Genomic DNA, 24109 nt, shown 5'->3' with positions numbered 1-24109 from the left:
GTCGAAAAGGGCCGCGGTGATAAAAGGCAGAAAAAGGGGCGCACGGGGCCGGAATAACACAGAAACGGGCGCATGCCAACGAAAGGACACGTGAAATCGGGGAATGCCAATATCAGAGGGTTCGCCGGCAAGGCATTCCTGTACCGGCTAACGAACCATGCCTCAATTCGGAACGAATTCGCGCTTTTATCGACGTTCCTTTGTCCGAGTCTCGCGACGGCTGGAAACGGGATCGGCACGCGTGTTTCCCGCCTTCAGCGCCCAACCCCCCGGTGCGTCGGTGGATTTCTCCGTCAGGCGCTAACACTGGCAATGGCCCGGGCTTTAATTACATCGATTCGTAGCTGGTATATCGTGCGCCATTGGCAGAGAGCGCGAGCAGCATGCAAAGCGCGCCCATTATCGGCTGGCCGGCGTTGTAACGCATTCGGGTTATAGGGGCGCGCCGTATATACACCGTGTACCCGCGATACTCGGTTCGTAGGTGAAACAAACGGGCTTCAGGGGTGGGAGGGACGCTAACCAGGGTGTAGCTTGTACGTGTGCGAGCTACGCTTTGTGCAAGGCTCCGGGCATCCGACACCGCGTCATTGCGAGCTAGGAATTCCGTCGAAAACAAGACGCCGGAATCCGTTTGTTGCGTCGAAGAATGCCACCCCCTCCGGGGTGAACCGTAGGGGGCGGCGTTTTCGCCAACGGCCAAGTTTAATTTGTGTTTTCATCGTCGCTGGGAGGGCGCGTGATTTTCGACGTTGCAAAAACAGCCGGAAGCCCTTCAAAGATCGGAATTCGGTTCTTGTCCGTGGCCTCTCGGCTCGTTTCCAACCCCTCGCGCGTAACCACGGCACCGAGAGGCGGATGTTAGGTCTTAATCTCGCGATCGAATCATCTTGTAGCGTGAGGCAGAAATAGAGACGGTTTACGTAACGCGTTCTTTGGTATCGTTCGAGTTAACGCGATGCGAGCAACCCTTATCGACGAGCTTCGTTTTCTCGTCTAGGAAACGTTTCGAGAATTCCCATCCCGGGACGACGAGGCTCTTCTCTACGCGCTGGAAAGTATTTCGAATGAAATATTAAATAGAACTGACGCGTCTCTTTTTTTTTTCCACCCCCGGGACCGTTCTGGGACGCGTCCCCGTTGAAATTTACGCGCGCACCGGGTAGTTCCTCGTGGAAAGAGGAGGCATTAATCATTCAAGCAACGCGAAAAATCGTTCGACCCTTAAACGAGTATTTTTTCTTTTAAACATTCGTCGACCCTCCGCGCTGGTTTCGCTTCTTTTTTTTTTTGCTCGTCGAAGGTAGAATAAACACGCTCTGGCCCGCCGGCGCGTTTTCATTGCGACTCCCCCGCAGTCTGGTTTCCTTCGAGCCGCGTATTTTTATTCCCGCGTTTTAAAACCGAATCTGTGTCCGTCGACGAAAGAAAGCGCCGGTGGGCGATGATAAATAATTTCCCCGCCGCGCGTCGCGTACCAACCCCCTTTCCTCGACTGTCCCGTGATCCTCTCTTCAACTAAGGAGAGCGTCCGCTGTAAAATCGAGCTTCCTCTTTATCCACCCTTTCTTCCGTATTTATTCACCGGATAAATACGAATTCTTTTCCTTCCGGTGGTCCACTCGACGAGCGGCTTCGCTCGATCACGCAAATTAGTGACACACGATCGAGCACGTTTAACTGATCTTAACGTGCACGACGGTTCCTCTTTTTTTGTTTCTCGTCTGCTTTCGACGCGCGATAAGAAGATCTTGCAAACGGATCACGTCTAGGCTGGAAATGACGTTTGTACGAAATTCCAGAGCACTTTTCATTCGACTAGATCCCCGTAGTAAACGTTCGATTAGCTCTGCCTTCTAAGAACGACAGAAGTCCACGGCTAAGACTCCAACGACGTTTTCTCGCAGCGTGCAACAAGCCTTTAGAAATCTTTTCAAGGTTTGGCGAAGAACCGGCGCCACGGATAACGACGCCTCCATCTTCTTTTCATTCTGGACAGTTTGTCGGGAGGTAACAAAGTCCGGCTACCGGGCAAGACGCGCGAAATACCAGCGGAAGCCTTGTCGCGACACCTTTTGCGAGGGATCGAGCTAACAAGCTCTCGTCGAAGTGAAAAGTTCCAGGGGCTCTCGCCTCGTAACCTTTGATGAAAAGCTTGCTCGTGTCCCCCGAACAACACCGCTCGTACGCTCGAAATGTGTCCCGTAATGGCCGTGAGGGTGGCCACACGCATCGATGACCAAAACCGGCCTGCCGCTCTGCCGTTTATTTACTTATTTATTTATTCTCCAACGGTCGCAAAGTCAATTCAACCGGCGCATTAATACAGACGATATTTGCAGTTAATTAGTGTCGTTCAACCGACGAATGTTGATTGCTGTTTGCCTCTTTACGCATTCCTGGCTGGGTGTGCGCGCTGCCTGACAAGGGCTTTTCATTCCTCTGACGGCCGCTGAATTTATTAACGCGACAACTAACTGTTTCCCGACTTTATTCGACCGGCAAAAGGGGCTGGATGCTCGGCTCGTTCAATGCGCCCCTCTAATAACCGCCGCGCGTATAAACGGGTTTATCTCCCATCCGTTTCGTTGATATTTTACCACGCCACGGTGTACCAAGAATTTGTACAGCGGGTAAAAACGACAAGCGGAAGGGTGGATCGTGTTATCGCGTGTACAACGCGCACACCCCCGCGATCGCACGGACGGTTATCCTCGGCCATCGGCCACACGATTTTCCAGAACGTGGTAATTCCTCGCCAACCACTTCATCGCGACCCCGATTTTACGACGACAACGCGATTCCATCTGCTGGATAGGATCGTCCTTACGTATTCACGGTGGAGATACATGTCTCGCACGCAGTCACAAATGAAACTAAAAACGAGAAACGGATTACAGCGATTCACCGCGCTCATTGACTCCCCCAAACGTGATCCGCCTTCGAGATACCCGACGCCATCTTCGAGTCCCCGCATCCTCGACGTCTCGCAATTCTCGTCTCGTTTCGCGTGGAATCCTTTTTTCCGCCACGCGAACGGCGAAGATTCCTCCCTTCTGCTCGAGGCACGTAACGCGGAAAGTTGGTAACTGCAGGGTGAGTGGCTTTAAATTAGCTCGTAATCGGGTCACCCTAAAAGCGAGCCAGCGGCGGTGGGTGGTACGACGGGGGTGGAACAAGAGGAGGATATCAGATATCGGCGTCGATGGTCAGAACGCCCCGTCGCTCTTCCTTGCCACGCTAATTACCGAAACGATCGGCTCAGAAACGGTCTACGAACGAATCTCCAGCGAAAGGCAGAGCGGCCTGTCCGATCGTCCGAGAGGCATCGGGACTTCGTTTGACGCGGGCAACAATCGAGAACCGTCATGCATTAAACATCCGGTCGGATCGAAGGGATTTAATAATGCAGAACCGTCGGAGCCAGCTTTGGGTCGGTCGATTATATGGATACCTGTTCGCGATCGAACGCTGGTGACGCCATCGCGGGGGACGGCCCCTTCGCTCGCATAAATTTTACTATGACGCCTTATAACGCCTGATGCGGAGAAACTCAGAAGAATGTAATATACGCGGAGATGTAAACGTCTGGAAAGCAAACATGAATCCATCTGCTAAATATATTGTTTCCTACGTCAAAGAGACGACAGTGTAACGTTGCACAGTTTCAGTGAAATTAAGGTAGCAAAAAAAGGTCCTCCAGCACGATAAAACATATCGTTCACCAGTGAAAAGCGTCGATTATCATCAACGCTGTAAACGTAACCCAGTTCTAGTTTAAAAAACGTACGCACCACTCCGCATTTTCTCCCCGTTTCTGCCAGTGTCGACGAGGTGGAACGACAAAAGGGGGATGGAACGCGAACAGCGCGCAAGGGGAAAAGCCGGCGGGTTTAAGCTCCGTTCTTCGTGGCCGCGAGGGGAGCATATAACAGTGCGAGTCTTTCAGCGAGCACCGTCAATATTTTACAAAGTTTTTTTTTCCACCTGCCAGCGCCGTGGTCCCACGCGTCGCTTAGCGGCCGCTCAAACCACCCCCTAACGTTCTCGCTCGACGACCTCGAAGACGCGCCAGGCCAGTTCACGATTCTTCGATCGCGCCAGCTCGCCCCTTCGAATTATCGGTTTTTTACATTGATATCGATGGCGTGTTGGGTTCAGACAAAGTATTTTCAAGACGCGAATGGCCATTTGCGAAGACTTGCGCGAGTTTGGACTCTTCCAGTGGAGAAGATCGAAAAGGCGTGTCCCGTGTCATCGTAAGAGGCCTCGACTGGAACGGTCCCCCAGATATTGGGTCGGGAGAAATTCGTAAAGTTTATCAAAGGGAAGTTTTACGAGCCACTTCGATCTCCCGCTTGTTTAGCCGCGCCTCGAGTTTAGGGCCATCGACGAACAGTTTTACAGCTCGCGTTAGGGGCCACCGTGGAACGGCGTTCAGTTTTCCCGCGTATCTATTAAGCTTTATCTTGGCAAACGTTTCTCGCAGCGACGACAAACATTCTTCGTCCACGAATTTACGGCTATCGAGACGAGGCTGTTATTCGCTTTTTACGTACTACTTCGCGAACTCGCGAGAGATCCTCGCCGGGGTGATAATAAAATTTGCACGAGCGCCCCGCGCGTTCACGTTTCCATCGACAAATCACTCCTCCGACCGTGTATGAATTTCTATATTCTTCCTCTCATATTTTTACACGGGTATGCAATTTTGACGAAGTTCGTCGAAAGTTTAATTAAACCCATCCGGAAGGACGGCCGTACTACCGTCGCGTTCGTAAAGTATACCGGCCATCCGTCGTATCTGCCGTGGATCCAACGCGGAAAGGCGGCGCATTCTTTATTTGTTCGTCTCCAGCTCCTTGGAAGCCGCCACTCGGATCCGCCGTTGAAAGCTGCCAGCCCAAACGAACGGCCGTCCCTGCGCTCGTAACGCTCCTCGGTACCTCGCTGACTTTGCATTTAAATGAAAAAGTAGTTTTCGAGCGGCGCATCCTGCCCTCCGTCTACTGATGGCGCGGAACCTTACCGTGTATATACACCTTAATTAAAATTACGGATTCCGGCAGCGAAGCCCTCGCGCCGCGCCCGCGGCCCGTTCGACCCGCGGTTTATCGTTTCATCGACTGGCCCCGGTCCACTTCCGCCGCGCTGCGCCCTCGAAAATTCAAGGATCAGATGCCTCGCCTACGTCGAACCGGAAATACCGCGAGTAAAGTTTATTGCAAATTGCGTGCGCGCCGGTGAGACCGTAATTCCGCCCCGCCGTTGGAACGCGATCCGACGCGGTGGCGCGCAGTAAAAAAGCTCGACAACGCCGACGAGATACGCCGCGGCGTTTCAAGGAGAACCACTCCTGCTGCTAGAGAGGAGCCTGGTGGCGTTCACGAAAAAGAGACGACGGAAACGGGGACGCGGTTAAAGGGCGCGACCGTGATTCTTATCCGGCAGCCGACATATAGGTCAGACCCGCTGATTTGCATAGCTCCCATACCAGGGCCTCTTGCAGGCGAACTTCGTCCGGATTTATGACGGTAATGAGATTTACATATTAAATTATCCGCGGGAGATAGCCGCGGCCGGCGATTCTCACGCGTATAATAACGTTTCCACGCGGCTAATTAAAAGGTAGTTCCGCGACGGGTCGCGAGACGGGACGCGCGGACGGTGGAGAACGCGAGGCGTCTCCCAGGTCGATGGAGAACGCACCGCCGCTGCCCGTCCAATCTCCGTCGCGTTTATTAATTCAACGAAGATTCCGGCGCCCGATCGGGCGGCTGCGACGCCTTTGACAGCGCTGCGGCTTAAAGCCTCGCAAACTTCGCTACAGGAAGATCGCCCCGTCGCGCAACCCCCTCGCTCGCCGACCTAGCGGAGGGTTGAATGGAAATTGAAGTGGCATCTCGGATGCACCGCTAAGCTCCGCGTGCATTCTCGATAAGGTGTACCCTCTTGTCCGTCCCCTGTACACCGAACTTCCCTTCGTTTATACCGCGTGTAATACATATACTCTCATATTTTCCAAAGTTTCTCGACGTGCACGAGTATCAGGCAGACAGATTGGAGAATTCTGCACAAGTTCAAAGCTCGAGCTGCCCTGGGAGATTTAATGAGACAGCTCTGCGAGATACACTACGAGGAACCGTGGCCGATTCACTGGTCTAGCTTTGGTTATTGTTTCATCCCCCGTCGGTCGTTGCGAACGATCCCAAGTTCGCCTACCCCACGAGCGTAGTTCGACGAAAAAGACAGTCCTCTGATTACAGCCCGCAAGATCCGCAGAGTCGAGATACGAAAGGGCTAAGAAACAGCTGAGAGAGAGAGAGAGAGAGAGAGCCTTCGAGGACCAGGGGTGGCGGATGGGTAATGACGACCAGGCGCGGCGAACGCGCGTTTGTCGACACCGGATACCCTCTCTCCAGTAACCGACAATTAAGTCTAATTTCCGTGAGACCGACCCAAAGGGCCGTTCCACGGCTGGCTCTCGCGACATCGTGCCCCGAATCGCTTCGAATCGCCACCCTGTCGGCCACTTCTCTTCTGTCCGCCCCCTCTTCTCCCCATCCCCATTCTCGAGGGCGAGGAACCGAGTGTAACTTCTCACAATTACCATGATACACCCCGAGCACGGTAATTCGATCAGAACTGCCTAGGCAAGTTCCTGGAGGAACTGCACGGCAACTGCGCGACCCGCACCACTGATCTTTCCCACTCCTAGCGAACACAGGTTTCTTGCGGTCGTTCTCCGCGGAAACGGCGAGGATCGGTAAGGAGAAACCGGCTGGCTGCGGGGGGGTGGATGCCAGACGGCTCCAGGCAATTTGTAGAATCGCGGCGGTAACGAACGGGAGCTAGCGGGGGATGCTTCGTGAATGGGGAACAACGAGGACGAGTTTTGGCTAGGGGTGGTCTCGGTGTTATCAATTGATAGACGCTTTCGATGGTGGTTGTAAGGATTATTGTCTGGCGAGTCTTCGATTGTTGTCTACCAGTGGTTTGCGTTTAACGACTGCGAGACGAAGACTAGAGAGAAGCTGAAAAGTTGCAAGGGTTGCGCGTATTTTCGTGGTCCTTACGAACGTCCTGGTCTAGTTCCTTTTTAGTGGAGCACGTTTCGCAAACCGCGGAAGAACAGCGAACGAGCTGGTAGCTGACAATCAGTCCCATTCGTCGATCAATTTCCGCGGTTCGCGGTCTCTGTGGTCAGAGTAACGATGAACGTCGGTATAGATTATGAGCTGTCGCTGACTGTTAAAGCGGTACCAGCGAGCGACACGACGCCTGAGGATCGTCGGATGCACGCTCGCGACATTTGTCAGTCGCAGCGCTCCGGAGACACCGATCGTTCTGGCTTCTTATCGACTCTAATACCGCGTGCTCGTCGTTCATCCGATTTGCCTATCGATTTTGCAATTACCCGAGCTGACGCCTCTTTCTCGCGTCCCCAACCGCGTTCATCGTACATCGGTTACGAACGCTCGCGCCCGTGTACAGTTCGTAATCTCGGGAATCGCAACACCGCCGGCGCTGAATTCAATTTTCTTCTCGAACGATTCGAGCGCGAGACGCGGTTCGAATTCTCTCACGAGCGATTGTAATCCCTCGCTTCGAGGAATTCCATCGAGCGCTGGGGGTGGCTGGCGTTCAACGGGACACCCAGTCGGAAAGTCAGTTTTCTGTTTGTCACGGTAGGGTGAGATTGGCCCGATTACCCTTTGCCTTTTCCATTTCTTCGTCTCCGGCGAAGCGTGTCGACCGCCAGAGGCAATCGATTCTCGATTCGATCGGCCGCGATGGTGGAACCGCGACGTCCGCGACGGGGACGGGTCAACGGAGAGAGGGTCTGTGCGAGAGACTCCGTGGACCAGAAAGACAGCGCGCTGAATCCGGTCTCAGAGGTTTCTCCGTGGTAAATTCGTTTCGTCGAGAGGCCTCAGGCGAAGAGGGATCAATTTCGAGACGTAAATGCGACGTGGGAGAAGGGAGACTGCAGATGGGCGTGGGTCGACTTTTGGAGAACCCGTGGATCTCGTTACTCGAACGGTCAACCCGATTTATAGGGTGTCTCGTGCCCAGATACTCGTTTAAATTAACCACCCAATGTATCGTCTGGGAGATGCACGAGCTGGACGAACTTGCGAGACTTATTACACCGCTTGTAAATTAGCTACCGGAAGCAGTGCGAACTTTTTCTAAGTCCGCTTGCTTAAACTAATTCTCTCGGATGTTGGAGGATCGTTCGTGTTATACCGCGTGGACTATTTAAGTCGCTTTTAGTAAACAACCTGGTTAGTGATATTCGACTGAACACCAACTACACGTTCCAACGATAATAACGAATAGCTGAGGACGTGTTTCAAAGAAAATGGCAGCCGTGTTCGAGGAGTACGTCGCTTGGACTAGACGCTTGCCATCGATGTTCTCTCTTGAATTTAGAGAACCTTCGCGCTGGCGAATTTGGCAAATTGAAAAGTTCCGCTGCTGATTAGCTATCGATAAAAGTGCCAGCCAATTCGACGAACGATCCTCCATCTCTTCCTCTCCTCTCCCTGCCAGCGTCGTTTGTTTAAACATTCCCCGTTAAGAAAGTTGGGTTATTAAATCGATCCGGGGCTGCGAATGGGGAAGTTCCCGGAAACTCCTCGCAGCCGTAGCAGACGGCTCGCGTTCGTTGAAAGGTATAAGAAGCTTTAGCCGAAGAGAAATTTCCGGGTTTCCCAGCCAGCCAGGAACTTAGACGGTGCTGATAAATTTCAACGCCGCCGCTGCCGAAATTTCAACCCCTGGCCGGGATTAATAGGGACTGGTCAAAGGTGATTCGAGCACGACGAAAGCGATGTCGCTCGTTAACGCGACGAGGGGAAAATTCGTACAACCGGTATCCTCTGTTACTGCCCTCGAAAAGAAACGATCAGCCTGGCTCCGGGCGATTTCTCTTTCCAAAACTTTCCCTCTGTTTCTCCCTCTCGCTCTGGTATTTGCTTACATTTTCCGTCGCGAAGACAGCCGCCTGTTCGCGCTCGAGAAAAGTTTTCCGGGCGACAACCACTGTTTCTGGCTCCCGCGAAACGGATGGGACCTCGATGGCGTTACCTTAATACGATCTCCTTTGTCACGTAAAGAGACGACGCGCGTCGTAAAAATAGATAAAAGACAGAGTCGATTATCGTGGATAACCCTTGTGCAACCCCTGCAGAAGTTTGCAACAGAAACAGGGATAAATGATTAAACGACACGAGCACTCTGCGGCACGAATCGACGGTACGGCGAAAAATATGTAATCGCGACGACGACGTGCAATTAGACGCGTTAGCGTCGGTTGGGAGATAATCGAGCGGTACAAGCCAACCCGTAACGCGACTGAAAACTAGGGCTCGAATTGCGAGCCCCGGGACGGTGATTGTTCCCGCTCTATCTGATAAATGTTACTGCCATACTTGTTCGCCCAATGTATTGTGTATAATCCAGTTTAATCTCGGATTAGAAGCATAAGCTATGGCTTAATCCAACGCGGCGTAGAACGTGTTGGTCATTTGCATACGCAGCCGCGTCTTCGGGGCTGAACATCGTCCGCGGAAGACGCCATCGTAACCGTGGCGCTCGTAACCGGAGGATCGAACCGGTGTACCAGGCGCGCGACGGTCCAATCTCCGCGTTTTAATCGACAGATTTAATTCGAGAGCCGCGCGGATACACGGCTGTATCGATATGGAACGTGTAAATGCTCGGGTCGAGCGCGGAGATCGCTTTACGGTCGACGTAAGATCCATTTAACTCGGGTGAAAGCGTTACCGAGGTAACTCCGTGGGAACATTGTAACAGTTAACGAGGAAGAGCGAAGCTTATGATCCGGACGGTGTAATTCATGGCGGATTTATCCATGAAACGTGCGCGTTCTCGACCCCTCTAACTTCCTAGTGCACCCTTACGACTCTTTCGGTGGCCGCTTAACGCTCGTCGCATTGATCGTCTCGCTGTTTCGATGCGTAACGAAACGTCGATGCTGTTGCTATAAAAAAAAGAAGACAAAGCGCCATCGCGTGAGGCAGAGGAAATCGTAGATTTTTCAAATAATTACCGTTCCCACTAATGGCGACGCTGAACGACGATAAAAGCTACTCTGGCTGATTCCAAGCGGACAGAAAATGATCGCGCCGGGGGTGAGCTCCGTGTTGCGTCTGGCTGTTAAAGCGGAAGGGCGCGTGATTACGAGCGACGAATCGTCTCGAGGGGCCGGGAAGAAGGATATCGCGAGCCATGGGAAGGGAGGAACCTTTCGCAGAGACGGATAGCACCTGGCCTGCTCTGGGACCAGCTGCGACTGTCGACGACGCTTCCACTGGAACATCGAAATGATTTCTAATGTACGAGGGTGGCCGAGATCCTGCCTGGTTAGTGGTCGAAAGGGTCCGTCCACGGTGTCGCACGACCCTCTCGGTCCGTCTGTGTTTGGTGCTCGTTTTTTAGCGCCAGTTAAGAAGCGCTTCTGTGAAAGAGGATTTCCAGACGTCGTCTTCGTTGGAGCATACACTTGTGAAGGGGAAACCATTCGGAAAAATGATTCGACGATCTCGAAAATAGGCTTAAATGCTACTTCTGTACGCATTACGTCTCACGATAATTGTTCTCAGGGGCGCAGACTAAGTTTTCCCTACCAAAAAATTGTCCACGCCACGCAGACGAGGTTTCGATCGAACTGCGATCCTTGAAACGTTCGCTGGAAGTTTTTAATGAATTTCGCGGCGCGCACTTCGCGAGGGGCGCTCCCCCTCGTTGGGAATCGCGATTCGCCATTAAACCAGAATGCTCGACGGAAATATCGTTCCCATCCAAGCTGTTCGGTGTCTAAATTTTTCAACGCTCCCGGGCCGAGTATATAGAGGAGCGTAATGTCTTTTTGGGTCAGCCTCGGGGTGGCGAGGAGGGGGTCGAGGGTGGAGCGGTTTAAAAATCAGCGGAACTATTTCACGGCTGACGGGCCATTAAGGTGATAAACGTTTAATGAAGTTTCAGAGGAGATACCACTCCAAGATTCGCGATGGGATTTTCAACTTTCGCCCGTCGGCTATTTATCTCGCGGGCTTTTCGGATTGTTATGAACGCTCGCATGCAGATCCGCGGCGTTCCTTTTCTTTTTTTTTTAATCCCCGTTATATCTCGCTGATCCCGCGTTTATGCGCGATCCGGGGGTTTAATTAAATCGAAAGAGCGACGTGATCGTCGTTACGTGACTTCCGTCGTCCCCCGACGGAAGCCACTCGCGGTGCAATCAAATGAACAGCTCCTTAAAAATCTCGTTCGTTGTGATACTTGAGAGAAGTTGTTGCTGAAATTCTCAGGAGTTGGGTCGCGCACAGAGCTAGAGAAGTCTCGTTCAGCAATGGCGGACGACAGTTTCGTACTCGCTCGAAGACGGTGCTTACCGATAAGGCCAGTTCGCAAATTTTACCGTCCAAGTTTCCTCGAAGATAGCCAAGCTTATGGAAAGACAATACAGCGGCGGTCAAATTGAAGACCTTACACTCTCTCTCTCTCTCTTCCTCTCTGTATACCTGGCATGGATAAGCCATGGTAGCCGCGGGCTGAGTTCCGTAAGCCGATCAAACTGTACCGAGTTTATATCGAGAGGTGGGGGCGTTACACCAGGCTATCTTCCTTCAATCTCACTCCGATAACTTGTTAGCGGTGTTAACTGCTTCGTAAAATTGCTGTCGGAAAGTACTTCGAGGGTATCCAGGCTCCAAAGATACCAATGTTCAAGATCCACGATCCTGCGTGCCTTTTAACGCGATCGAACCTGGTACCGATCGTCGATCGCTTCGCTTCCCGACGTTGCGCTCGACGCGTCTCGATTTCGCTTCACAACCTTCACCTTCCACTCGTCCAGTTTATAATGTAGAGTAGCAGCTTCATACAGATGCGAGAGGGTAATTAAAACGTAACTGTTTCTGTTTCAGGTACGAGCGCATCGATACTCGTCGCAGCGGCGCGCGTGTCGGTGAGCTATTAAACAATTTAAGGGATGCACGCATAGGGTGCGACAGAGTACGATGGCTACTTTCGTCGAAAAGCTTCCACGAGACGCTGCGAATGGTTATCGTTAATTTCTGTAATGTTCGCGAGAGTTTTGAAATACCGGGCCCGCGGAAAATCGAAACCGTTCACGCAGCAGCTTCCAGCTCGCGAAATGGGGTAGTACGGAAATTCACGCGGAAAATTCTCATTAAACGCGGACCCACGCTCGGCTGGAAGCTCGACTGCTACTCTCGAAAAACTAATGAGTTCGTACGGGGTAACGGGCACGCACGATGCGCATCGGGACGGAATATCAGCTGGTCGCATCGACGGTGGTCGCTTCGTTAACGCGCGATTTTCAATTTGCTCTCCTTTTTCCCCCTTTTCTTCGTCTTCCTCTATTATCGTGCGATACACGGTTGATAACGAACGGTGAAAAAAATTGTGAAACACCCGCGCGGTTATAGGGGACGATACGTAATACTCGCGAGAGGGGAAAAATGATGTGTAGATTACAGGGGAATGTCTTTTCGCCGTGGCAAGATAAATGGACTGTCTTCCTTTTACGGACCGCAGTCACGAACCGCTATGAAAAATGGCCGCTGCTCGCGGTCGCCTTAAATGAATTAGGCGAGCGCGTGAAGTGGGCCACGCGTCGTACACGCAGACGTGAGGTACGCGAGCTGAGATCTGTTTGTAGCCTCTCAGGCTACTACAAGCTTATCGCGATAACGAATAGAATGGAAAGCACGCCAAGGAGGGGGCGAGGGAATTTACGGGAAGAGTCGTTGGAAAAAACTGTGTAATTTTTTGAATGCGCCGAATAAAGGGCGCAAAAATGTGAACGCGACGGAACGTCAGATGGGGCTGATTTATAATCTACCCAGATGGCAATTAATCGAGCATGACTGGTACCATCAATATCCGCTGGTTGCTCGACGTCGTCGTAACTTCCGTAAAAATGTTAATTCGACGTTAACCCGGTGTCGTTTATCACCTGCCATCGCGCGAAGTAGCTCAAATTGAGATTTAACCCTCCCGTTTTCATCCCCTCGACAACCACCGCGTTACCGCACCAAGTTCCTCGAACGCAACGTTCGAACTCTTTAATTGATATTTATAGAGACAGCGGGTGGCTGACGGGTATAATCGACGATTCAGTCGCGACGAATCTTTGGACCAGCTGGTACCACGACGACCACCCCCTTCGCGACTTTCCAGCGGCCATTAGCTCGCATTTACGAAACGAGACGACAATCGCGGGACGACGGAATTTCACGGTAATGAGAATCGTGTTTCACAGCCGAGCCTTTCATCACGGAGGCCGTGTACATAATTTAAGAAAGCCACCGGGCAAATAATTCGATTTACCCCGGCTTTCTGATCGAAATTAAATTGGCTGTCGGCGACGGACACGGCCAGGCAATTTCTAGCTATTTATTTAGCGGTGCACGAGAAACGTGAGTCGCGATTGAATTAGATGCCGCTCTGTTTGTAATTGCACGACTATTTGCGCAATATTTTTAAAGCGCCGCGTATAAATCCACAGCAAGCCTCGGCGCTCTTCAGTCGAATCAAACGGTTCGCAATTAACTCGAAAGGGAGAGAATGGATTGAAAAAAAAAGAGGTCGATCGGTACCAATGGCCACCCTTCCGGCTCTGTACAACTTTTCGATGTCGCTGAACGGAACCAGAAATTTTCCAGTCCACTTTCTTTTTTCGCTTTTTCATTAATTCAGTTCGAATCAAAGACGATCAAACAGTAATCTCATATTCCGTGAAGTTCATCCTCGCCTCTCTTATCGCTCGTCTCTTCCCGTTGACGGGCGACGACGTTCGTCAGAGCGACGACCAGAGAGGGTGGCCCGCGATCCGCTCGATAAGAGGCTCGCAAACTCGATGGAAGGGAGGGAAAAAATTTCGAGCTCATTACAGGAACTTAAAGTTTCTTCGTTTTCCAGGCGAACTTCTTAAGATGCTCTCTCGTCCTCCCCCCTCAGCGGCAGCCACTTAAGCATTTATGTAAATTCTTCCCCCTTTACGGTTCGACTCTCGATCCATCTCGTTCCTGTCCCATTCGCGTCTGAATGGCTGACCCAGATTCCCACCCAACACTTTGGCCGATTAATTTTTCCCGATTGTACCAGCGCCTCCCCCTCCCTCTGAGCGTAGACGAGCTAAAAGGAATTTTACAAGCGACTCATGCGTGCGATCCTATCTCCCCGCTATAGGCGAAGAGGGACGTTTCTCAGAGGGCTTTTTGTTCTCCCTCGAGCGTTCAAGGCGGAACCCTGTCCGGCCAGTTATTTCGTCCTCCATTTTCTCTAATGGCCCGAAACTCGTAACTCATTGTCAGCGCTCGAAACGGCGTGAGAGAAGAATCCGTGGAACTTTTAAGGAACCGGGGAAAGCCTTCCTTTAATTGCGCCGGAGACTCCTCGAGGGCGCTTCCCGGAGATTCGAGACTCCCCGTTCGAGCCAGCGCGCCCTTTCGCCGCTAATTTCCCGAGCAGGGCGCCCCAACAATTCCCAGGATCCCGTCTGGTCGGGGCAACTCGAAAGACGAGCCAAGTTTCTCCAGCGAACTTCGCGCTCGCCTCGATTATTCCCGCCGAAAATTCCGGGTTCTTCGCGCGCTGGAATTTCCGGTGCGCTCTCGCTTATTAGGTCGCCGCGGGTACCTTCGGATCCTCGATCTCGAGCGTTTCCTCGGAGCTTTTTCGAGTGGATGTTGCGGCGAGTTCGAGGGGCAGAGGGGCGGCTTATCAATATGGATGCGTCTCGCTTCTGACGCGATCCAGGCGGCGGCAGTGGCGGTGGCGGACGTTTCTGGGATCGCTCGAGTGGCAGACGTCCGAGAGGGAAGCTCCATTATTCCGAAGCCTCGAAGCTCGAGGAATTAATTGGAAAGAACCCTTTCGCTCGCTTTCGCCTCGAGTTCGTCGAGAGTTACGGAACAGTCTCGCTTTTAACTGCACGGAGTTTCGAAAGGTAAGGGTGAACTAATTGTCTTCGGAAATTTCACATGCCTCCCCTGGTAGATCGATGATCTTCCTCGCGAGGTGCTTCTTCGTCGAGTGACAGCCTTGCGTCACCGGTGAAACTAAGTTGATCCGTGGCGCAGCTTTTTCGTTCGAGACCTCTCGTAACTGTAACAACCCTTTCGGTGTTAGTGGTATTAGTCTGACAGAGGAAAGTGGGAGTCGTTGGTCGAAACCCTAAGAGAACTCTGGTCCGGAACTACGATCGCAGGGAAGGTTGAATGGAATTAAGCTAATCATTGTTGGTCGGCAAATATTTGGCAAACAGTCCATCCCGCTCCCATCCGACATCTCTAATTTGCCTTCTCCTCGAGCTGCCGTAATTGGGGGATAGTCCGACTAATTAGTAGCCGAGATATACTAGCTGTGATCAGCGGCTCGCTAACCCTTCGTTGCTCCCAACGAATCGCAAACCCCGTTTCCGCTGTTTGTTCCTCCTCAAGGCGGATGTTGCACCGCTCGAGTACGCTCCCGCGAGTCCTGCACGCGTACGCGTAAGCACCGTGCCAAGAAACGCATCCACTACCGGGAACTTCCGTTCAAACATCGCGTTTCACTCGCTTTGTGGTATCCCGCGTTTACGGAGCGACTTGCATACATTTCTCTCGAATCTTGCCACTATTTCTTGTACTCTGAATAAGCTACTGACGCGAGGCTCTTTTTATCGACAATCGGATCGAGGTTCTGATGCAATAATAAAATTACGATACACGTGGTATAGGTACGCGACAGACTTGACATTTCCCCGTGCGTTTAAGTATTCCAATGCTATCGATCTCTCCGCTATTATCCGTAATAATAGACAGACTGTCTACCCCCGCGTTTTAACAATCGCGAAATAAAAGAAGACACCATCGAGCGAGCAGCGTCACCCTCGACAACGTCAGCTGTTTCCGCCATAGAGCGGCTTATTTATGCGCGAGCGTCCTTCTCGCGACGAGATTAATCGTGGACAATTCGCAACGTCCACAACTGGAACACCCGTGAACGATCTTCCGCGCATTCTCGCGAATTGCGAGCGTCCATCCGGTTCTTCTCGCGGCGCCACGTTGAAGCGTCCATCCGGTTCTCCTGACGAGTAAGGAATGAAAAAAAAACGGTTCGACATTTTATTCTCTCGACGATATCGTGCGTCCACGTTCCGTATTGTAGCTCGCTGCTTTATTCAGCGATGGAATTCAAAAATGAACGGCAGCGAGACGCGTGGGGGTGAGTGTCGTCGGGGAAGCGAGAGCGATGGGCGAATCGTCGCTCTTCGATGACGTCACTGGCGAACTAGGTTTCGAGGCGGTCGGTCATTTATACACGCTTGTCGACGGGAAATCGAGATGTCAATGCGAATTTAATCCCACTTTACACAACCGTGAATCTACGATTTGTTACACGGAACTTCGAAACTCGGCTCCACTTCGGTGGACTTTGGAACGGTTTATCAGTTACATTGACAATAAATTGAATCGCGCGCACGAGCGTGTCCATAGAGAAGCCTCGGAGCCCTGCGCGGCGCTGGTCGACCAATTACAACGGCGACGAGAATTAAAACGTCAGCATAAATTTCGTTTATTCCATATCTCCGTATCGCGCGCGCTGTTCGTTCGGACGATCGAAACTTCGCGAGCTCGCTCGTCCCACCTTTTTTGTTTTCTATCAATTCCATCGATAATAAATCGAAACGACGGTATAAAAATTCGACGCATCTTGTAACGAGCGCGTTCTGTTTCGAGCGGGCGAAAGTTTGCCCGTTCAATCGGAACGAAAAATCCCACGACCGGTGGTAACCCGCGGCGACCAGCGGCCCGAAATAAATCCGAAAGAGGAAATCGATGCTCGAAACGGAGAACGCGCGCCCCTGGCCGCGGCGAATGTTGACTCTGCGCCTCAACTTTTCTAATAAAACTGCGTTTCATCAAGTTTTTCCAAGCCCCCTTTCGCTCTCCTTCCACCCGCGTCAAATAGTTTCCGATACGCCACCCCTTCTTTCGCCCCTCGTTTAATTAATATCTCGATTAATACCGAGCTCGCGGTGCTCGGCGATGAAAAAAATTGGCAACGATCCGCAAATATAAATCGCCCCGCTATCGACGTCAATTTTTATCGACCGATCTTTATGACGTTCGAGCGTCCCGTAACTCTTTCGCGGCGGTTTATCACCGTCAGAATTTAAATGGTCACGGGCTGCGACGTCGGCCGCGTCGATTTCTAACTGGCGAACGTTATTCGCGTTCGACTTTAAAATATGGGTCGCTTTACCGCCGGCGTTCGTCGCGAACGCGATAAACAGAGGGACGTTGGCCACTGTGGCCGGACGTTCGTCAATCCGACCTGAGTTTGGAACAATGGTCACGCTCAAATTCACGACGAACTTCGTCGCAACCCTCCCTCAACTTCTTTCCTTCCTATTTCTGTTTTTAAAGGACTCGAGAGGGTAGTTATTTATCAGCGATTACAAGTCGGACGAAATATTCCCAGTTTCAATATCAAAGTCACCCCTATGCGGGACGCGAGCTAGCAAGTGTCGTCTCCCGCGATACCTCGTGGCTGTTGAAACGTAATTTCCCAGAGAATCCACCCCCATCGTACCCGCTCGCCTGGCGTAGACGTGCAGAACACAGGGCTGTTCGTTTTCGGTCAGAATATACCGCGACGAGGCGACGGTCTGGCGGTTCGCCGGCGTAATCCTTGAAGGAGGACCTCTCCGCAGGGTTGCAACCCCTCTCCGTTCTCTTCGCTCTAGATTACAGGGACAGGCTGTCGCTCGACGAATTATAAACAACGGAATCGGGGACTGCGTTTGACAGACGCATGGTTTGCTCGCAGCGACGCATCCCTGCAGGTCCTTGGAACTGGAGGAACGAGGGCGGTTCGAGGAACCGTGGAAATGAAGCTTCTAATCGTGGAATTAGAAACACGGTTGTCTCTCTGCAGAGAAACGCGTTATCCGCGAGAGACAATTACAGAACAAATTCGAGTTTCGACTGTTTCGATGGGGGGGAGAGAGAGAGAAAGGGGTGGAGACGTTGTTTCCCCGAATTTGGCCGTTTCTTACCCGGGTTAATTAGGAAATCGGGCGATCCGTGGGCGCGGGGACGCGAAATCGAGTGCGCGCAGACTCGCGAGCCGAACTAGGTTAACAGGGAATTTGGAAAGGCGGGCAGGGCAGTAATGGAGTCGTGAAAATTCGGACAACGGGGCTGGGACTGTTTATAGGAGGCGCCTTTGAGAGCTCTGCGCCAAAGGGATCCTCGCCGGAGGATTTAAAGGCTCGCGCGAGAGAGACCCGCTCGATTGAACCTCCACCTTAGTGGCCCCCTTCCCCCCCTACGTCTTCCTCGCGCTCCTCTATTTATCCACCTTTTTTCCCCTGTCACGTTGCAGTCGGTGGCCTTGTTATCTCCCTTTGAAACGGGTTGATATACGAGGGACGACGACTTAATACAGAGAGACTCGCTGGACTAATGCTCGAGATCCAACCCCCACGCCCCCGTCATTATTCGAAGTATCTCGAGTAACTTCGCGCTGGTATCTTGCCCTCTTTGGAACTCGGCATACATTTCGCCGCGAGAAATTCAACCGTTCGGATTAAACGACGCGTCGTTCGTTCTATGTACTGCCGCTTGTATCAGCGCGCGACGTTATCCTTAACGCGTTATCTCCAGTCAGACTTTTCCTCGAGCTGCGTCTACTGGCTTCCTCGTCTCGAAGACGAGACGGTTCGTGAAAGAACGAGAGACGGACGCACCCTCGTCGCGAGTATCTCGGTTACTGATCGCAGAGACGTTCCATTCGCGATCCTCATAGACGATCGAGATTAACGACCGGTTGATCCAAGATTTCCGCTACCGGCGCGATTTCCGGCTGGGTATTCGATTAACGGCTACCGGATATTTTACGCCTCCGCGACGAACCATTTTCTAACCCCGCGAAACTGAACGTTTCGACGCTTACTCTGTTCGTCTCTGATGGGATTTTTTAATTTTCATCGTTCCGTTTAATCGAGTGAGCTCCTCTTTCGCGCGTTCGAGGGTAGTCGAGCGGAAACGCGAGGTTTGGCAATCCTCTCGGGCGACCAGTATTAATTTCTGAACGGAAAACATCGCGAAGTCGCGTGGGCTAGACTCGCGCGATGAAATATTCAAACATCCCCCGGTCCCTTCTCGAGGACTGCGAACTCTCGCCCCCGCGTAAGCGACGCGTAACTTTCGGGTACGGTTACACGGCGACACCCCGATTCCCACCGACGCCAGGCTCTTGCGCCGCGTCTCGTTAAATTTCCCGGTCAAATTTCCGCGTGGGAACCCTTCTATCCGTGCCGTTTAGCGAACGTCTCGCCCGTCCCGAGGCGGCGGCACTTTACTTAACGCAATTAACGACTCCCGCTTAAACGTCTTGGCTGCGCCGCGGGTCCCCTTTAAATTCTGCATACCACCCTCGCCGCTTCCGCCCTCGACCCCCGAATTTCCGTCCGAATCGATAAGTAACGGGCGGTCCTTTTAGTTTCGTTGTTAACGCGAGAGGGTAAGAAAGGCGAGTCGAAAGAATACGCGGAGTAATTAGCGATTCATGAATTGCAAAACTGGCCGCTTCCCACCTCGCGCCTCGTGTCTTTCGTACCGCGAGGTCGAGTGATCCAGGAAATGCCGGGGTAAGACAGAAAATAATGTGAACGATTAACTCGATTTGTAAGAGAGGGTAAAGAACGAGCTGTTCTCCATTGCAGAGCCGTCGATTTTCTTGCCGCTCTTTGAGAGAAGCAACGACTCGCGCGATATTATCGCGGCAAGAAGCAGCCTGTCGAGAACTCGAGCGAATTTCAAACGAAGCCCTGCTCAGCTTCCTGTTCCTGGTAATACCTCATCCCTTCCACGACGCTGCGCTCGATCATTCGACGAAACATTCGCTCTCCATGCGCTTCTTCGTACGATAACAGCTTACCCCGCTATTTCTGTCTCTCGTTCCCGTCGATCCTCAACGACGACCACTGCTAATGGAACGATCGTTCGAACCGTCGACGCTCGAACGGTCAATTCATCGAGCTATTAATCAAACTATCCGTCCCGTCAGTCGTTCGCTATCAATCATTGAAAATTAATCCAAAGGCATTACAACTGCGAGAAATCGTAACTGTGTACACTGAACATCGCGATCTCTCCAACGTTCCAGTTTCTACACCCCCACGTTACGAATCCCGCGACAGCACATCTTGGATTGATGGTGGACCACCCATCGCGCCACCCTCTATCCAATAACACACCATGTTCATCAAACAAGCAAAACCATTCGCATCTGCAACACAATTCTTCATTCTCATTTCTAATCTCGAGTTAACTGAAAGCACTCTCGATCTGTCCTCTCTCACAGTCAGTCAGGCTGCGAAGAATGCATCGCATCGGGTAGAAACAACGCGATGAGACAAGTCGCGTGCATCGCCGCGGATATTCATCGTCGTGGTTCGACGAGGATCTGGTTATCGAGAGCGGGGTGGAACGCGGGGAATCCGGGCGGGTACAAGTTGTCAAAGCGCGGATCTTCGGGACAGGCGGCCGTGGAAGTTCCGCGGAAGTTGCGGGACCGGTACATCTGACGGTAGCTGGGGCCGCCGCCGGGCAAAATAGTTAAAATTTATAAGCGAGCTCGCCGGATCGTTCGCGTTCCACGGCCGTGCATTATCGAAATAACGATTCGCAACAACGCGGGGGAGGCGTCGCGCGAACGTTGCACCAGGAACGTCGTTTCTATTTTACTACACTCAGCGAGCGAACCGTATCGAGGATTTGAAGCGAATTCCGTCCGTAAACAATCATCGTCGATCGTCGAGGGTACGGGAATGGGCGTCCCCGAGGCGAAAATTATATTTCCCGCGGTATATACTCGAGGAAGGAGGATCGCGTCGAAGTGAAGTTTGACTGGATTTTTAAATTCAGTGCCGCCTCCCAGGGGCTTTTATGGAATCGCTAGAAATGTCAACATAGAGAGAGAACGTCTAACTCGATCGGTCGGTCCGCGGGAACTTGTGCAAATACGATCGTCTCGAGTGTCTTCGAGCTCGTCGATGCGCCTGCAGCGATAGAAGAACGCGTGTCCGCTTAAAATAATGGAACCCCGCTGTCGTGTAGGTCTCGAAGTTGAAATGTCTAGACACGATCGCGTACCAGCGAGGGAAGTACTAACGCGAAATGGCGCGAGTCGAGGATAAGTCGGACTACTGGTGGATTTTTAACGAAACTCGAAATCGACGATGAAGAGGAGGGAGTTAAAATGGGACGAGTGCGTTAAAATTAAGCTTATTGAAGGTGCACAGGATTCGACTCGAGAGACGAGTGGCTGAACTTTCACATAACCTGGGACGCGGAACGAACGGTCCTCCTAAATGATCGCGAACGACTCGCGGTCGTCGGCCAGCGTTTCGTCTCTTCGTCGCCAGCCAGTTGTACGTCGCTGGCACGGTTCTCGTTTCGCCATCCTCGCGTTATTTCCGGCACGTCGTCCGTGCCGCGGTTGTTGGGATGGTCGGGAAAGATCGCGTTGCAAAATAGAGAAAAAAAAAGCAGCGAGCCCGTAGGCCTAGGCACGTCTCTGCTGTATTTTCCTCCGCTTCTTTCTCTCCTCGCGGATGCTCGAGAAACTGGGTCGAATATTCGCGGCGAGGTTTTTTAAAGCTGCCGTTCCGAGGCGTTCCTCGCCACTCGCCGGAAAAAGCTGTTCGAGCACTAATTAAAGGGACTGCCTCGTTACGGGCGCGAGTTTCTCGCGACACGTCCTCTGATCTCGACTCTCTACGTCTACACGAAAATCTCGCGACATTTCAACCAACCCTTCATTCTTTCCTCGATGCTTCCACTGGGAGAATCGTCGAAATAGGATCTCTCCAAGTATCGTTTCCTCGCGAAACCTTTCTCAAATATTTCCCTCGATCTCGTCGATGATCAATGAGATCGCGACGCTTCGCGCGAAAGCAACCCCTCTCGCGCGATACGACGCAGTCTCGAGCCGCGGGTAATCGCGTTGCGTCGCGTCGAGGGGAAAAATCCAGCGGCGAAGGACGTCGTGGCAAACGAGATTCGCTGGAGAACCCCCGCCACGAGCGGACTCAAAGTTCGTCTCATCCCCCTGACTCCTTCGACTAAGACGCAACGCAACGTCGTCTGTACGTCCGCCACTATTAATTACTCGGCTGTTCCCTTGACTCGACTGTATTATCCGCGCGCGTCTGCCTCTCGAAATACGAACGGGGACGCGCGCGGAACGGCGGGTGGAAGGAAAAATCGGGCAGAGCGGAGAGTGGCAGAGATAAATAGGAAGATACTGCCGGCGAACGGTCGAGCGGACAGATAAATTGTATAGGTCGCGCGCGGACGGGGGTGGGACGGAGGGGCGAGGTAGAGAGAATGGGGTAGGAAATAGGTCCGGTCGATTCCGACTGTAATTGGAAGAATCGATTTGTTGCGATGTCGAGCGTCGTCGTTCTAGATTCTCGCGTGCCTTCTAATGAATTTTCACTGAAACGCGGCCCGACCCCAGGTCCGCGTACCCTGTATTTCATACCTGGGACCGCAGAGGGTTGTTTCGTGTCCCTCTCGAAAATAGAAAAACGCCTGGAAGCTCTTCTACCTAGCGTGTGCCGTTGGATCGTTAGATCGTTTCTATACAGTTGCAACGATAATGGTGAAAGCAGCCTTTATTCTTTCTTTTTTTTTATCAGTTACTCTCTTTCCTCGTACATTTTCCAGCCAGACACTCGTGCAACCCTCTTCACCTCTCACGTCCGTCGTGCTAATTCAATCAAGCTTCCATCGCACGAAAAATTCCACCGCCCCCTCGATTGCTCTCCAATCTAATCGACCGAGTAACACCACCCTTTACCAGAGGCTCATGAACGCCCAGAGTGGCTGCTCGTTCGCGAAGGAACGCGTCGCGCGAGCACGGAGGCGCGGCAATTTTCCATGGGACGCGCGGCGTCGTGCGAAATTAAGGAAATAAAGGGACGATAGCGTCGAAAGGGGTGGGACCATCTGCCAGCTGGGGCGCTCGTTCGCCGCTGCGTAATCACGTTCTCCGCTTTGGCCGCGCTGCAACCCCCTCGTTTTGTTCCTCCTCGATGAGATCGGAACGCGACACGGGGGTAGGTTGCGCGCGTGCGATGAACCCACGCTCGACGAACGGGGTGGGACTCGCGGAGCGTGCCGCTCGCAGTTTTCCAGACTTCCCGTGAACGGAGCCGACCACTTGCCCTATCAATGAACCGACGCGTGCAGCCGGGTGATTCGTAATAAAAGCTCCTCGCGTCGCGCTTAATTAAACGTTGCCGCGTGCGCCTAGTCCTGGCCGAAATCGCCGCTTTTAACGGTACCCGGCTTTTAGCGGCGACCCTCTCTGCGGGCCTTTGCGAGCTTACCGCGGTAAAAGCCCTCGCGACTCCCTGTTTCATCGCGGAACTCCCGTCCGGGCTGAAACATCGCCCCAAATTGTCCTTCCGCGTTTCACCGCGTCCATTACGTTCCACATAAGAGATACATCCATCGACGGTGGATTCGGTGGAAAGAAATAATTCCACTGGTGTCTGCGCGCGGTCTACAACTTCCGTCTCGAGTAGTGGCTTCTGTCTGACCATACGCGTCGAGAGCAACCGTCGCCATTTCGACCATCGTACACGACCATACTTTTTCGTATTAACTCTGCGAATTTTGCTTCTCGCGTGTACAGCAATTCCTTCTGATATCACGGTAGTAATAGAAAATGATGGGATAGAATCGGAGATTCGTCGATCGGTCTTACCAGCTCGGCTATTAACGTCCCAGTAGATCCATAGCCATGGGCAGCTGTGGAAATGAAGAGATACTCGTGTACCAGTGGCTACTTGACAACTCTCACTGGCCATCGCGCACCCCCGAGGCCTCGTATCTCTTCCTGTTTTTCCTGGCTCCCGCACGGGGACCTCCTCCTCTCCTTTCCAACGCGAGCCACTTCGGGTAAAGCCAGTAAATCCTCGTAAGGACTATTTACGCCGTCGGCCAGGTGGATCGATCGCGGTCAGATCGATGGTTCGTTAGGTCCC

The 24109-nt window shown here is 52.4% G+C and overlaps 2 protein-coding genes across 2 annotated transcripts in view; one reads left to right on the top strand and one right to left on the bottom strand.

The window, feature by feature from the left end:
* LOC143428512 (homeodomain-only protein) overlaps positions 1 to 353 on the bottom strand; it is a 123659-nt gene extending 123306 nt beyond the window's left edge. The window contains exon 1 of the mRNA XM_076903445.1: positions 348 to 353. The gene's annotated coding sequence lies outside the window, so the exon portion shown is untranslated. The remainder of the gene's footprint in view (positions 1 to 347) is intronic.
* Positions 1 to 24109, top strand: part of Cpx (synaptic transmission protein complexin) — a 181074-nt gene that overhangs the window by 19780 nt on the left and 137185 nt on the right. The gene's annotated exons all lie outside the window — the stretch shown is intronic.

The sequence above is a fragment of the Xylocopa sonorina genome, chromosome 10 (assembly GCF_050948175.1).
Source record: "Xylocopa sonorina isolate GNS202 chromosome 10, iyXylSono1_principal, whole genome shotgun sequence".
Taxonomy (NCBI): domain Eukaryota; kingdom Metazoa; phylum Arthropoda; class Insecta; order Hymenoptera; family Apidae; genus Xylocopa; species Xylocopa sonorina.
Note: the sequence above shows the minus strand (reverse complement) of the source record. Positions and strands in the feature narration are given on the sequence as shown.